This window comes from Mus caroli, unplaced genomic scaffold (assembly GCF_978045245.1).
Source record: "Mus caroli unplaced genomic scaffold, Mus_caroli_1 scaffold_9, whole genome shotgun sequence".
NCBI classification, from domain to species: Eukaryota; Metazoa; Chordata; class Mammalia; order Rodentia; family Muridae; genus Mus; species Mus caroli.
Window position 1 is genome coordinate 129394152 of NW_028227264.1, and position 9173 is coordinate 129403324.

At 39.0% G+C, this 9173-nt stretch overlaps 1 pseudogene; it reads left to right on the forward strand.

Annotated features, from left to right (window-relative positions):
- The first annotated feature begins 3030 nt into the window (after positions 1 to 3030).
- LOC147002802 (small nucleolar RNA SNORA17) lies at positions 3031 to 3134 on the forward strand (annotated as a pseudogene).
- Positions 3135 to 9173: the final 6039 nt, after the last annotated feature.

The window sequence follows — 9173 nt, forward strand, 5'->3', positions numbered from 1 at the left end:
TAAAATATATTGATGAAAAAGAGACCAAAGAGCATATTTAATGGGATGGAACTGAAATTTTTATATGCTGATATTACCATCTCCAACAAAACATTGCAATGACTTCCCTTCCCTGTAAGAATTGCTGCATGTGCATTTTCCAGGTTTCATCTAACATTTTTGTTAATCAGCATTGTCTTCCTTTATAAATACATATAGATGTCATTAATATATCATCAAAGCATGCAGGTCAAAGCCAATACTTGTGTTCATTATTATTGAAATAGAGACCATGTACCATACTATATTGAAAAGGGATATATACTTATGGATCAGCATATAAAATTCCCTTAGTAATGTTTTTATATGAAACATATAAAATGTGTAACACAACATATGTGTAATACAACATTGAAAGACAGATTGCTCCATAGTAATTATTAACTTTACATGTAATTTGAATGCTGCCAGGAAATAGCTGCCTGGAAAGAACATGTATTAATTTCAAGTTTCTGAGACTGTTTTTAGAACTGAAATATCCAGTACTTAAAGTTGATTCTGATGCCATTTGAAACTTAAAGGATTTATTGATAGAATTCAATGAACAAATGTACAATGCATAATATTTTAAATTTTTTCATTCTTATAAAAATCATTTTTATGTATAACCCCAAGTACCTGTGTCTTGCAAACAGAGATATGTAGGATTATCATTATGTTGGTTATGATTAAGAGTAATAGGGCTGGTGAGATGGCTCACTGGGTAAGAGCACTGACTGCTCTTCTGAAGGTCCTGAGTTCAAATCCCAGCAACCTCATGGTAGCTCACAACCATCCGTAATGAGATCTGATGCCCTCTTCTGGTGCATCTAAAGGCAGCTACAGTGTACCTACATATAATAATAAATATTTTAAAAAAGAACAAACAAGAATAATATTAGTCAGATATCTAGAAATAGAAACATAATATGATAAACAATAGATTTAGATGATTATTATATGAAATATTTTCATGAAAAATGAACTTTTTAATATTTGCTTAGTGTTTTATCCTTAGTTTTTTTTTTTTTTTTTTTTTTTGAGAACAAAAAGGAACTCATAAGGAAGTTTTGTTCTTTGGTGTGCAAATATAGCATTGCTTATTGCCTTAAAGACTATCTATTCTGATTAAATTTAAAAAATTATTAGATTTACTTTTTTGAATGTTTAAGGTATAAGCGACATGACTCCTAGCTGTCCTGTTTAATACTAATACCCAGTAAACAACATAATGGCTGTGGCACAAGTTCTCCATTATTATGTGATATAGCTGTCTGTCTATAACAGGTCATGCTCTTCTTGGCAAGAGGTAATTATTAAAAATTATAATGGACATTTCCCCTCTTCTACATAATGTTTTCGATAATCAGTGCTGTACTTTTTGCAGTATACATATTTGTCAATAATTTATTATTAAACAGGTAAGTCAAAGGCCTACTTATTATTTGAAAAATTATTGAACTATATTCAATGTGCTTCTACTAAGAATAAATGTTTAAATGGTAATTGAAGGCATTCTCAATTCTTTTTAATTAATAGGATTTTAAATAACAGCATGAATTTATTGAAATCACAGAACATTCTTTTCTTATATTGTATAACTACATTAGAAATGTAACCTTAAATTTTCCCAAAATCTGAAATATATTTTATGATATTTGTCAGAATAATTTTTGGCTTTCAGTTTTACATTTATATAAAATATTTTCACATAGATTAAGCACATGCTTAACCTCAAGGAAGATTTCTGGTAGTCTCACATAGAAGTAAAATAAATTGCTCTATCATCTATCTCTATCTATCTATCTATCTATCTATCTATCTATCTATCTATCTATCTATCTATCTATCCTATCTATTCAAATGCATGAATATGTGTATATTGGGATAGTCTTATTATGAAACTCTGGCTGGCCTGGAACTCACTATGTAGACCAGACTAGTCTTGAATTCATAGAGATATGCCTGCCTCTCTCTATAATATTCTTTATCCTTCCATGTGAACAGAAATATGACTAGGAACTGCACTATAAAATGTTATGTCTTGAATTACAATAATTTAACTTCTAGGGAAATGTGTATGACTAGACATTTTAAAGTTTTATGCAGAAGGTAAAGAATGAATATTACATAAGGATAAGACAACTTTACCTTCTGTGATCACTATAAATCCCTGAGAGACTAGCTTGAAGAGAAGAAGAAAGCAGAGGTTAATTCAGGAGGCGTGATGCTGTCATGACATACCTGTCTGGAAGTCACAGCAATATAGGATGATAAAAACATTGTAAGCCAATGAGCTGATGCAATAAAACCACTCTCTCTTCAGCCAAACTTAATTTTCCTAATAAACACATGGACTCTACACTCGGGACATAATTTATCCTTAATTATCTGGGGATTGGTTAAAACTGAGTGAACTATTATGCAAAGCATGCTTTGATGAGAGTAGTATCTTAATTTTATTCATCTGTGCATCTCAAGGGCACAGAAAAGATGAACAGTTAAATGAAAATATTTTAATATCTTTAAATATCAGCAAACATTATTTGCTTCTTTCAGAGTATAACATGTTGCACCCATTATGGAAATCAATATGGAGCTTTCTCAAAATTAAATTTAGCACATGACCCATTCGTGGGCATATACCCAAAGGACTCTAAATACCACCATAGAGGTGCTTGAGTATTCTTGTTACTTTTGCTCAACCAGAAAATGGAACCAGTATAGTTGTTGAACAACACATGATACATTCACAAAATGGAATTTTACTTAACTAAATAAAAAATTAAATAGTAAAATTTGTAGAAAAATGAATTGAGCTGAATTATTATATTGACTAAAGTAACATGCTCAGAAAATAGGTAAAAATTGAATGCTCTCAGGCACATTCTATCTTAATTTTTATATATGTGCAGATGTCTAGGGTATATATATATTCATATGAGGCCATGATTGTGAGTTTAGGACATATAACTAGAGTTTAGAAAAGTGACTTTAAAGACAGAAAAGGAAGTTGCCTAGTTGGGAGGAAAGGGTAGCTGGCAGAAAGGAGATATCCTATTTTTACACTCAGTGTTCTGATCTACGAACATTTGAATGATTAATAGCCTAATATTCCCTGAAAAAAGAAAGTCTGAAACAACTACCAATCCATTACCAGGGGCTTGAACAGGGAGCTAGCCTGAGATGACCACCAGTTTGGTGCCAGGCAGACCTGGCACCAGATCAAGGTGCTTATCACCTTGGGAGCCAGACCAACTCCCAGGTCCAGGAGCAAGCTAGAGGCTAGAAGATCCAGATTTGAGACTGTGAACCTCTGTGGCTGTGAGTCTGAAACAGAGGACCCTTGCATGGTGAGGAGTAAACCTGAGATGACCATCAGACTGGCATCATGGGGGCCTGGACAGGGAGCTAGCTTGATATGGACCACCAGTAGGCGAGTATGAGAATCAAGGGTGGTGGGGTTCAGATAACGCCCAAGATGACCCCTCCTGAGTTCCATAATATATGAGTAGTGCACAGCACTCCTGAGATGACCACAGACACTCAGAGATCCCAGGAACTACTAAGAGGAGCAAGTAAGTGATGGAGAAATGGAAGAGGAACATAAGGGTATGGGCACTATGAAGATGGGCAGAACTGGAGACTTGAGGGTAGTGATGAGCACCTTGATCTGAGTAGCCAGTTATGCCACCTGGGACCATGGTGTGGTCCTGGCCTGTGCTGCCACATCTGGGTCCCTGGCCCTGAAGCAATAGGGATCTATTACCACCAAAGGCCAGGAAGATGTCCCTGACCTGGGCTGCCATCTAGGGACATGTTGATGTCTGTGGGCTATGTGTAACTGGCCACAACCCTCACCTGGGCATCATGGGAGAGCTGGTCCTGCCCCTATCCAGCTGCTGTACTCAGTAGAGCCCCTGGGAGCACACTGCAGGAGTTGCAGATGAGCCAACCCCTGAAGATCTGAGTGTGGGAGGTCTGGTCCTACCACTTATCTGGGCAGTGGTGTAGATGAGGGAGAGATACCTCCTACCCCTCTTGCCCATTGCCACCTATGGGTTATCTGAGTGGGAGAGCTAACCCTGCCCCTCACCTGCTGCAACACTTGGGGAACGGTCCCCTGCACCTCACCTGGAAAGCACAGTGCATTTGATCCTTGATGTGGGGGTTGTGGGTGAGCCAGCCTGTGTGTATGAGAATGGGAGAGCTGGCCCTGCCTCTTGTCTGCTATGTGGTGGCATCAGTGAGTGAAAGATTCCCCTCCCCTCCCTTTTTGACATCACCACCAAAGTCTGGCGAAGAGTTGGCTTAACTGAGTCATGAGAGTAGGAGAGCATTCCCTGAACTTACCTAGGCAACACAATAGAACTGATCCTGATGGCTGCATTGTGTGTAAGCTGGCCAGAGAGTGTGAGTGTGTGAGAGCTGGTTCTGCCTTTTGTATGCTGGATAGTGGCATTCCTCTGCCCCATCCTTTGCCATTTATAGCAGGCAGGAGAGCTGGTCCCAGGAGCATAAAAATGGGAGAACGGGCCATGTCCCTCACTGTCTGCAATGCTTGGGAAAGTGGGCACTGCCCCTTGTTTGGGCAGCATGGTAGCGCTGGCACTGACGGCAAAGTCCTGAGGGTTTGAGGGTGGAAGAGTCCATGAGCTGACCAGCTCAGATATCTCTCAGGCCCAGATCCAGGGTTTTGAGTTGGCCCAACCCAACATCAACCACACCTATGTACTTCTAAAGTGCATGAGGATGCCATTCTTATAGTTCTAAAACTGTAGGATCTCCATGACACAAGGCACATGACAGGGTGTCTAAGATTAGTCCCAGTAAGGTTTCAGTACTGATAGAATAGCAAAAGCCAGAGACCTCATACCAGACCAACCAGTCACTGCAATGAATATTTGCAAGAAAAAAAGGGTATACCATGAGACACAGAGTGACACACTACAGCTTCCATGAGATTTTGTTTTATTTGGTTTGGGAGAAGGTTGCTGGGTGGATAGTGGGTGCAAGGGGAGGGGGCGGTGAGTGTGATTGGGCTACATGATGTTATGTTCACAAGGAACTTATAAAAAGTTTTTAAAAAGTGACATGACTACCTGGGCATAGAAACTCAGAAGCAGTATATCTTTAGAATCATGGTTTGAATATCAAAAGCCCCTCAAAGGCAATATATTTTCCAAAAGAGATATTGCATATATTTTATTATTTATTAGTTCATCAATTGCTTTTGTCTTATTTAATATTAAGTATTATTTCTGGACATTAATAAGAAACTTTTGAATTTTTATCTTATTACACAAATAATGGGTTTCATCATGGAAGTTTTGTGTGTGTGTGTGTGTGTGTATGTATGTTTATTCTTGATTCTCATGTGCACCTGTCCAATTCTCGTTTCATTCCCCCATTATTCTCTGGTCCCATGCTACCCTACCATTTCCCTAGAGAGTCTTCCTTCAGCTGCATGTCCCATGGTCCATGGTCCATGGTCCTTCCACTTATGTTCTAGTTTACTTTTCTTTTCAAATATGAACAATCTGTGGCAAAGTAGATGTGAGGGTGGCCTTTAAGTCAAGAAGTCCTCTCAGTTTCAGTTACAGCAGGGGAATTGCAGACTACCCGTGGCTGGTAAATCATTCTTTTTAAAATCAATCCAGGTTTGAAGAACTGTATATTTTAACCAGAATAGTGCAGCAGGTACAGAAAAAGATAGTTTGTATGAGTAGAAAGACATCAGCATTTACAGTGTGTATTGTCCTAGCCTGGAAATTCTGTGTGTATAGGATGTTTTTGTTAATTATATCCACATGTTTAAGACCATAAGTGTACACAAATTACATATCCTTCTTTCAGGAAAAGATGGGACACCATGCAAATGTCTACTACTAGAATCTTGGATGCATGAAGTATGTTTAGTATAATCCTAAATGCAATTGCACATATACTATAATATATATTATAATATATATAGAACATATGTATATCTGTCAAGAATAATCATACACATACTTTATAGAGCAATTGATGAGGGCAAATACCCCAGAGTGCCTCCTCTATCCTAATTTGGTGTCTTTTATGTTTCATTTCTGAGTATTCCATTTATTCGATTATTTTTTCAGTTCTGCAATGAATTTCATTTGGATTATGAGGGGGATTTTGTTGATCAATAGACTGCTTTGGGAAATATAACTACATTGATCTTATTTACATGATGAATATCCTTGTTTTCTTCTTTCAATTATTTTTCTAACAGTCTTTAACAGCCAATTCTCTTGCTCCTATAAAGTCAATTACAATGGTTAATCTTTTGCCTCTCCCCCATAAAAGGACCATCCTAGTAGGAGATTGGAAGAGAGTAAGGCTAAGGTGTCACACTGTTTTGATTGTAAAATAGTGGTGGGGCCAGCAACATTGTTCAGTAACTATTGCTAATTGTGTGAAGGCCTGTTGACTTGAGTTCAGTCCCTGAATCTCACAGGAAGCAAGAAAAAATTGACATCCAAGAGTTGTCCTCTGATCTCCACATGTGTGCTTTGGAGGCACTCACTTACCTTTACACAAACACACAAACACACAAACACATAGAGAGAGGGGGGGAGGGGGAGAGAGAGAGCAAAGCTAACAAAATGAAAGAAAGAAAGAAAAGAAAGAGAAAGAAAGAAAGAAAAAGAAAGAAAGAAAAAGAAAGAAACAATAAAACAAAACAAAAAATGTTAAAAAATAGTGTTGTAGACAATGGAAATTATATTAGATACTATGTCTTTGTAGACATAAATATCAAAGAAGACCTATGTGATCATGATAAACCCATTCAACTAGAAGCTATACTATGAACCTCAGAATGAAAGGAGCAAGGAAAGCAAAGCTTCAGCCAAAGCACATGCCATTCTCTCGTGCACCATCTGAGATCTCCAGATTAGTTCATACATAAATGAAACATAGTGAGAGATGCCTCTGGGGCTGCTGAGGTTCTTAGAAGTACAGTTTCAGGCAAACTAAGCATGTGCAGTTGTTGACCATACATTGTTAGATTGTTGTTGGGAAGAGACACCAAAGTGCCAGTTGTTGGAGTAGGAAGGAAGAATAGCGAACCAAAGAGTGTTCAGAAGACCATAGTTAGTGTCATGGCAACTACAATTGAACAAGACAATGGACAATATGGAGCAAACACATCCAGTACTCCATGGATCATTATATAATATAATGTGCTGTAGCAGTTATCTGGTAGAATTTTTGCGGAGAAGTGGATAGATCTTGAGAATATTATCCTGAGTGAGTTAATGTATTAGCTACTGAAGGACTGAGCCATCTCTCCCACTCCTGTATCCTTGGTGTGGCTCATGCATGCCTTTGCCACCAGGGCTAGCTCTACTGAGTTGCCCAGGTGAGGTATGGGACCCACTTTCTCAAGTGCTGTAGCTGCTGAGAGACTGACTAACATGTGTTCTCATAACCCTGGGGACAGCTCTCCTGACTATTGCTGGTGGTGATGGATAAGGATGGAATGGCACCACCCAATCTCCATATCACCTATAGCAGATAAGTGTCAGGGCCACCTCTCCCATGTGCATGCCACCTCTCCCATAATTTCATATAAGGGTGAGCTATATTATGCTGTTTAGGTGAGGTACAAAGCCTGTTCTCCTGAGTGCTACAGCTGGTGACAGGAAGAACCAGCTGTCCACAGTGTATGAAGCCAGTGAGGGGCAGGCCCAGCTCTGCTTAGCCCTTGAACATCTACATGTTCCTAGACAGCTGTCCCAACCAGGGTTGTCCACACGGTCTTTAGTGGTACTCTGAGCCATGGACATTGACACAGACCCTGTTGCTTCATGGCCACCAACCCTTAGAGGCAGCACAGGCTGGGACCTCACCATATCCTCAGGTGTCAGGACTGGCTACTCACCACAGGCTATTTCTCTTCAGTTCTACCTATTTTCATAATGCTTAAACTGTTCTTTTTTTCCCTCTCCCATCTGTGTACTACATATTGGTACATTGTAGTGGCTCCCACAGCTGGTGGGCCTCTGGGTGTCCTCTGCCTGCCCACACCATGTGGTGTGGCTCTTTCTTCAGCTTCTGATCCACAAATAAACTGATATTAGCTTGAAGCAGATGATCATGGACTTTCAGAGTGCTTATTCTATCTACCTTCACAGCCCCACTATTTGTCATAGAACAGCCATGCCAGGCACAGATGATACGCAGTAGGACACCTATGTATGATACAGATGATGCATACTAGGGCAACTGTGTCAGGCCAAGATCATACACAGTAGGACAACTGTGTATGGCACAGATGATGCAGAGTAGTAAGCTGAGTTAGGCACAGATTATGTCCACCAAAACAGCTATGTTAGGTACAGATGATACACAGTAGGACAACTATGTATGACACAGATGATACACAGTAGGACATCTGTGTAAGGCACAGATTATGCACACTAGGACAGCTGTGTAAGACACATATGATAAACAGTAGGGTGTTTTAGGAGATTCTATGGCAGCCTATGTCTGTAAGTGTTAAAACATTATTTAAGGAATGAAGAAAAGTATCCTATAAGGGTGGAGAACGACACTCCAGGAAGCCACATCCTAGTTAAATGAGCATCCCAGTATTAGAAGTAGTAGGTTGTCCCCTGTGAGTTGTTGGCAACAAGGTCCTTTGAGTGTCCCTGATATGATAAAGACTAGTGTCATTGCTGTTAGTTGCATGTTAGAACTAAATATTAATTGGAGAAATTAATGGAGAAATCAAGCTGTATTGGCCCAGAAACATTCATTTCCTTTGGATATCTTTCATAATGATGGAAGGAATTATGCAAGTTAGGAAAAATGATAGCCCACATTTCTACTCAGCTATTGACCCTGTATGCTATATTGTAGAAGTGCCAATCAAGGTATAACAGCTATAGCAATAGTGGCATGTATTATTATGGGTACAACCAACCTTTTATTGGATTTAGTAATCATTCAATGAGGACGGCAGAGGGCATGCTGTAAAACTGGTATTGAGAGCTCAGATAAAATCTCATGGCAGATGAAGTCACAGGCACCAGGGGAAAGTAACTGCTATTGGTTTGTTAAATGAATGTAATGCATCTGTTAAACTTTTTACTGAATATTTATAGTTTTGCCCATATATTATTACT